The sequence below is a fragment of the Littorina saxatilis genome, linkage group LG12, assembly GCF_037325665.1.
Source record: "Littorina saxatilis isolate snail1 linkage group LG12, US_GU_Lsax_2.0, whole genome shotgun sequence".
In the NCBI taxonomy this organism is placed as follows: Eukaryota; Metazoa; Mollusca; class Gastropoda; order Littorinimorpha; family Littorinidae; genus Littorina; species Littorina saxatilis.
The window spans coordinates 22531477-22539554 of record NC_090256.1 but is presented as its reverse complement, the minus strand read 5'-3'; positions in this window follow the sequence as shown (position 1 = coordinate 22539554).

Sequence of the window (8078 nt, the reverse complement as noted above, 5' to 3'; positions counted from 1 at the left end):
TGTTGTACCATTACCCAGCTACACTCTTCAAAGAAGTGAAGATTTGTATGGTGCTTGACAAATGACCCCGTTTTGAAGCACAACCTAAAAGTGACGTATTTTAAAACCTCGTCATTTATGACGTAGTGACCAAATGACGTAATCTGTTGGAGGTATACCAGTTAAATGTTTGGCCTTTCAAATGATATATTACTTTTTAAGATCAGTGACCTGAGACTTGTATAATCGCAGTTTGATCATTTTGTTTGGATCATACCTCGTAATATCGAGTAGGTGACTACATCTAAGAAGAGGAACAACGATAACAAACAAAAATGTAAAACAAAATATTAGCTGGCTGAACAATTGAGCAAGCACAGCCCATGACCGTGAATCTAAAAACAAAAATATCGTGTTTTTTTTCTAAAAGTCCAAATCCTTGAAATAATAAGTTTTTGCAAAGGAAGTATTTTAACATTGTGAAATAAAAGAGCACGTAGTGAGTGCACTTCTAATGTCATGCATAAACAGAGCAAATCAGGCATTGCAACATAAGCTTTGGCTATAGCAGACAATTGTTTCCTAAACATCCACAATTATTGCCATAAACACACATAATTGTTACCATACTTGTTCATAATTGTTACCATGAATATCCCGCGGTGTATATTTTAGTATATCGGACATTCATGATCTCTGAGAAATTTCATAGTAAGGCCAATTTGAAAATCGGTGCCTGAACTATTTTTAGTCAGTCTGATTCTCTGTTTCGGGTAAGTAGCGATTTCAGATTACCAAAGTAATTACAAATCGACATTGCGAGTGGCACAAAGTGCAGCAAAAACAATAATGATTTGTTTTACTCGTATTGCTCAACTGTATTAATCTATTGTCGATAGGAAACGTCACTTCATTCTACTTATTACTGTGTTGTAACCATAAGGGGGGAGAGATGGGGGGAAGCTGAAGGGTAATGTTGATGGTTTTAGGGGAATTGGTGTGTGTATGTATGTGTGTGTGTGTGTGTGTGTGTACGTGTGTGTGTGTGTGTGTGTGTGTGTGTTTGTTTGTGTTTGTGCCTGTGTTAGTGAGTCTGTGTGTCTGTGTGTGTCTGTGTGCGTGTCTGTGTGTGTGTATGTTTATGTGTATGCATGACCGGCTATGCGAGCATATGTTATACGTTTGTTTGTACAATCTGTCTATTTCTTTTGTGTATTCGTTGGTTTTTATTTGTGTTTGCTTATTTGGTCGTGTGTGCGTGTGTGTATATGTGTGCGTCCACACGTGCGCGCGTGCTGCGTGTGTGTGTGTGTTTGTGGATGTACTCCGTCTCGTGTGTAAGCATGTCTGTGCTGTGAAACCACAAATCTGCATTCTGTACCTGTGTTTGTAAAAATGCGAAATCAAAACTTGACTAGATGTGAAAAATAAAAGAAAATGAAAACACATTTTTTTTAAACTTCGCACAGAATTTGTGTCTGTCAACGCCTTATTAAAGTAAAGCGGTAGAACGTGACTGTCACAAATTACATCATATGCAACGTAATACTACTTTTTACTCGCACACACAAAATGCACAATAATTAGGACTTAATTTGGACCAGAATCATTGCGCAAAAACCTAAGCAAAAAACAAACAAAACAAAAACCGATACAAAGAAAGCAACGTCTTGTACTTTAATACAATCCGTATAAATCTCTCACAAAGTTTATTGAACCCTTGACACATTGTTTCGCGCAAGGGCAAAAAAAACCAGCTAACAGCCAGAGAGAGCTGAAAGGTGATCGAATCATTTTCTTTTTTCTTGCCGACAACCTGTGATTTTCTCTCATTAGGAGCCTTGCATCACATCTTCAACAATCGACAAGTAATGATGCTGGGTAGTTGTGTTTTTGTTTTAACCTTTGCAATAAGGGTGTCGAGCTTGTATTCTACTGCAGACTGTACTTTGCTGGGAGAATTATTTCTCACGGGTGTCTGCACGTGGAAAGAGTGGAGCCGGGCTGAGAGGGGCGAAGGGACAGGGCGGAGGGACTTTGTGGGGGGAGGGGGTATTCGCGGGGAGGGAGGGAGGGAGGGTGGTAGAGAGAGGATGAGGAGAGAATGGAATCATGGAGAATAGCCCATTGTCTCTCATACAAAATGTTCACCCTCAGTTGTAAACAAGAAAAACCTTATAGATTCATGGTCATGCCCCCAAAACAGTGTTCAGATTTAACATAGTTCGGCTGATATGCCGCGCCCTAACCCCCAGTGACTGTCGTAAGACTGAGCTTACCACGCCCTCCAGTTTTCCATGATTGTTGGAAATTGGCTGGCAACTTCAATTTCATCTATTTCTTTTTAGTCTGCCGATGTGATTTCATTATAGTAATAAGCTCAACTAGAATTTCATAGTATCTATTTATTTTTTGTCTGCGGAAGTGATTTCATTATACTAGGTAGTTTTAGAGAGACGAACAAAGCCCACCACTTTCCTTTCGCCACCTCTATTTTTCTCTTGCCTGCTCGGATGCGCGCGCACAACGAAACTCAACAGTGCGTGTTGTACATTTCGCGGTTTAGACGTTACGGCAGAGAAATTCTGTTCGCAGAAGAAGCGCTGACAACACATGTGCGATTAATTTGCAACCCGAAGCTCTACTCATAAAATGTATAACTGTTCAAAGTGAGACAGTTCACAAATTAAGGTCTGCCCTATAAATATAAGTATTCTATTGATATTAGGGAAGAAATAGAACTTTAAAGACGTGAAGCGGCAATCGGCTCCTGGCCGCCATCTTTGATTTTCCCCAGTGCAACCTAGAGAAATGTATGGTACAGAAATCCAGTGAAAGATCGACTTGAGCGTCCTCTCCAGACCTTAAAGTAGGAAGATATGAACAGTTAAAATAACAGTCAGGCAACCTATATCCAATAAATTAAAGGTTTCCATACAAAAATAACCAAAACATGATTACAAAGTTAAAGAAAGTAGATTCGTACATTGCGATGATTACGAAAGTCTTGCGAAATCTTACCAGTACGTTGCAAAAAAGTTAAGAATATGACTTCTTTGCGAATATTAGGAACATGTTGCTATGTTCAAAACAAGAGGCGAAGCCATCAAGGCTCACGTAAGAAATCGACAAACAGTAACACACACACACACACACACACACACACACACACACACACACACACACACACACACACACACACACACACACACACACACACACACACAGAAAGAGCATAGGTGAAACTGTGCAAGAAAGCGAGACACTAGATCTAGATCTGTCTGTCTGCATGTAGCCTACTTACAGGGACACGACTGCCAACTAGTCTCGGCCCGCTCAAAATAATAATGACCGAGACTTTCAGTACTTCCTTCGCGTGACGTCTAACCCTCTTACGTCATAATGTGACGTCAATGTAATGTGACGTCTTCAAATGTTAGAGTTTCTACCACAGACATATACACGCACGCACGCACGCACGCACATATGCACGCACGCACAGACAGACAAAGTTACGATCGCATAGGCTACACTTACGTGAGCCAACAAGAGACGAATGATAGCGAATGGTTAAGAACATTTACGAATGTCTTGCGACCATGTCCCGATCATTGTGAATTATTGGAAAATTCTATTCGCAAGGGCAATTCGGCACAGTGTAAGAGTAGCATTAGGGATTCATGGTGGTTATCTAAGCTATTTACAGCTATGAAAGTTGTTGAAATCGGTTAGATCGCGTGTGGCTTTTGCCTTGGCAGAGAAAATTCATACATGGTAAGCGGAGAGACGATACAAGAGTAATGAAAGTTATTGAAATCAGGTAGATCGCGTGTGCACGTGGCTTTGGTCTTGACAGAGACAAATTCGTAGTTGGTACAAGTACAGAGTTGATACATCTGGAGCCTCGACCGTGCTCGCTCTTTATGAATGAATCGAGTGAACACGGGATTTCCTTTCTTTGAACCATTGGGTTTGAACAATGTTTTGTTCATGTTTTACATGTTCATGAGATTTACATTGTCGTAAAGTGAAAACAACAACCAGCCTGCGGCTTATGGTAGTGTCATTAAAACTAACTTGCAATCAGAAATACGAACATGGCGGACAGTCAAGTCCTGACACTATCAGAGCCATTTGACGTCAGGGGCAACTAAAACTCATATTTAGGCGGACGGGTGCAGTGCCCCAGTGGATAAGACATCGGCCTCCTAATCGGAAGGTCGTGAGTTTGAATCCCGGCCGCGCCCGCCTGGTGGGTTCTTCATCTTCTTGGCGTTCGCAGAGGTTACACGATCAGTCCAGCACTGGTGATAAATGTTGTCGTTTTCTCCAACTCCTGTCGACTGCCATATAGTTTGGTCTGCAAGGGAGTTGGTGACGGCCACACTTCTTTTCGTTCCTCATCTAGTAAGGGACATCGCTGTAAGATGTGTTCCGCTGTTTGGTCTTCTTGACCGCAGGCACAGGTTGGTGATGGCGCCAGCTTGAACTTTCGGTTCATGTGAGCATTGAGCCTGTTGTGGCCAGTACGCAGCCTGATGAGGTTGACTTGCTGCTCTCTGGACATTGTGTGGTAGTCATCTCTGTTTGTCTTTGGCCTCATCAATGCCTTGATGATTGTCTTCTGCTCACTAAAGCTGACACTGTTTTCAGGTTGGTCTTCCACGGCTCCTTCTTTCGCCAGCTCATCTGCCCTTTCATTTCCTGGTATCCCACAGTGTGCTGGTATCCACTGGAGGACAACTCTTCTGGTTTGTCTGATCATCTGTAATGCTTTGGCCAGCTGTGGGAATTTGTCGTTCTCTAGGGCCTGAAGGACTGAAAGGGCGTCCGAGAGGAAGACAACTTGGTAGCAAGGGTCTGCGGAGTCCTGAACCAAGGAGGCGGCCTGCATGAGAGCTTTTGCTTCTGCTTTATAGTTTGTGTAGTGTTTGCCAGTGGCAATGCTGGATGTAGCTGTATGTCCCCCAGGGAACTGGATCAGAATACCAGCACCACCATTGAGCACGGCGTTAGTTGCTGATCCATTGGTGTATACATGGATCCACGCCTCTTTTGGGTACTGTTCGTCGATCAGGGCTAAGGTGAGTGCCTGTCGAGCTGTGTCATTCTGATCTTCTCCTGAGGTAACATGTGGAACACTGGTGCAGATCTGGATGCCTGGTTTCTCTGTTGCCTTGGGGGTTTCCTCTTTTTCTTGAGTCAGAGGTAGAGTGTTCTGTGGGAGGAATTCCCTGTACTGTCGAGAAAGTCTCTTGCTCTCGTGTACAAAACTGCTCCGTTTGAGCCGGTTCTTGGTGAGGTTGCTCAGTCTATGCTTCATGGGGTGGTCGGGTAGGCACTTGAGCTTCTCGGCCTGTACCATAGTCTTGGCTTCTCTTCTCTGACAGAGGGGTTGGATGGTGGTAAGCTTCTCCATTTCCTTGATGGGCGTGGATTTCATTGCACCAGTGATGAGTCGGAGGGCCTGGTTTTGCACACGGTCGAGGGTCTGCAGGTTTGTCTTGGCTGAGGTTGACCACGCTGTGGAGCCGTACTCGAGGTGGGATCTGATTATTCCCTGGTATACTGTCTTCAGTATCTTCTCGTTCGCTCCCCAGGTGGTACCTGCCAGCTTCCTGAGTATGGCTAGCGTGCGCCGGGCCTTCGTCTCTGCCTGTGCAATGTGTGGTTTCCAGGTCCGCCGTCTATCAAAGGTGACACCATGGTACATTGCTTCTTCATCCTCTCTTAGAGGAGTTCCACCAAGCCTAATGGTTCCGGCTTTCTGCTTTGGCGACAGTGTGAATAGGGTGGTGGAGGATTTCTCCTTGTTGATGGAGACGCACCAATCTTCTGCCCATGCGTTCAGCCTATCTGCCGCTTGCTGCATTCTGTAGGTGGCAGTACTTGCGTGCTCCTCCTTGCACCAGATCACAAGGTCGTCTGCGTAGAGAGCAGCTTTGATCCCCTTGGGCATCTCAGACACCAGGTCGTCGATGAAGAGAAGGAAGAGTGTAGGGGAGAGGACTTCGCCCTGAGGGACGCCATGACGAAGGAGGAACTTCTTGCTTTTGGTCTGGTCGACGTTAACTCTTGCCCTGCGGTTATAGAGGTAGGAGCGAATCCACTGGTACATGTTACTGGACACGCCTTTCCTCAGCAGTTTTACAAGGAGTCCATCTTTCCAGACCTTGTCAAAGGCCTTCTGAAGATCTATCCAGGTGACGAAGACCAGCTTCTGTTCCTGAAAGGCATCTGTGCAACACTTCCTGCAGGACTGTCCAACACACCAAAACTTGCGAGCAGAGACCTGGCCTGCTGACACACCGATGAGGGACAAACTCTATGGACCCATGGAGAGCCTCCGGCGTACAGCAGCCTTCATCAGGGCCTCCGGAGTTGCTGTCTGAGCGAACGACGAAGAAGAAGAAGAAGAAAGGCATCTTCAACTTCTTGCGCCAGGTAAGTGATCTGATCTTCAGTGCTGCGGAACTGTCCGAATCCAGCTTGTTCAGGGGCGAGGAAGTTCCTGGATTCTAGGTACCACCTGAGGCGCTCGTTCACAATTCTCTCCAGGGTCTTCACAACACAGCTGGTGAGGCTGATTGGGCGATAGCTGGTGGCCTTCTTTGGATCCTTCCCTTTTTTAAGATGGGGATCATGATCGCTTCTCGCCAGAGTTGTGGTAGCGATCCTTCTTGCCAGCTGCTGTTGAAGACCTCGAGTAGCTTGTTCTCTGCTGCACTACCAAGGTGGGTTAGCATCTCGTTGGTGATGCCGTCTGGGCCAGGGGACTTCTTCGCCTTTAACTTTTTCAGAGCTGAGTGCAGCTCGTGGAGTGTGAGTGGTTGACTCATGGCGTCCACTGTCGACTGTCTGGCAGGTCTCTCTCTTTTCTCTCTTCTTGCTTCTCTCTGTTTCTCGGGGCTAACATGGAGGTTGCTCTCAGCTGCATAGCTTTCAGCAAATTGGTTGGCAGCATGCTTTCCAGTTAGCACCTTCCCGTTCTCTTCTAATGTGATCTTTCCTCTGCTGGTGTTCTCATCATTCAACTGCTTGGTAAGCCTCCAGAGCTTTCTGCCATCCTTCTCAAGGTTCAGAGAGCTTGTTTTCTCTTGCCAGCTTCTCCGTCTTGCCTGTAGCTTCTTCTTGAGAAATTTGGCTTTGGCTTCCTGGAGGCGGATGTTGTTGTTTTGTGACAGGTTGACTTCTGCTTCCCTTCTGGCGTCTGCCAGATTATCATCCAGTTCCTGCAATTCATTGCTCCAGTAGGGCTTATAGTCTCTCCTGGCACCCCTGGGAATGGACTCGCGCGCTGCTTTGAGGATGCTCATGTTGAAGTCCTTCGCCACCATGTTGATGTCTCGAACCTCAACTCTGATGTCTTTGGTGAGTTCGCTGGTGCGGTGTCTAAAGAGGAACCAGTTCGCTCTTTTGTAGTTCCACTGTGGGAAGGAAGCTTCAGTGCAGGACTCCATGCCCAGGGTCAAAAAGACGTGACCGATGAGCTGTTCTCCGACCTCTCTGCTGGTTAGCTGGTGCATGTCTTCCGTGCAGAAGGCTAGGTCAGGAGTTGATGTAGTGTGCCATCTTCTGGAGTAGAATGTAGGGCAGTCAAAAGGACTGTTCAAAAGGATGAGACCTTTGTCGTCCTGCCAGTTCTCCACCTCTTCTCCTCTCCGATCCAAGTGGTCATATCCCCAACTCTGTGAATGACTGTTGAAGTCACCCACCACGATGAAGTTGGAGGCCTTTGCGGGGATCGTGTCAAGGGCGAGGTGTCTATCGTTGGGGCAGTAGAAGTTGACAAGATGGAATTCTGCTGTCTTCGTCTGGATTCGAATCACCTCATATTCGGAGTCATCCATGTGCGTTTCTATCAAACAGGCATTGATGTTGTTCCTGATGAGGGTCAGGATTCCTCCTTTGCTTCGGTCTGTTCTGTCGGACCTAAGGCACTGGTAGCCTCTCACTTTGAAGGACTTTTGGGGTGTCAGGTGCGTCTCCTGAATACAGCAGATGTCGATGTTCTTCTCATGCAGGATATGCTCCAACTCTGTCTTCTTGTTCAGGATACTTTCTGCGTTTCAGTGCATGACCTGAAAAGGTCGCTGCTG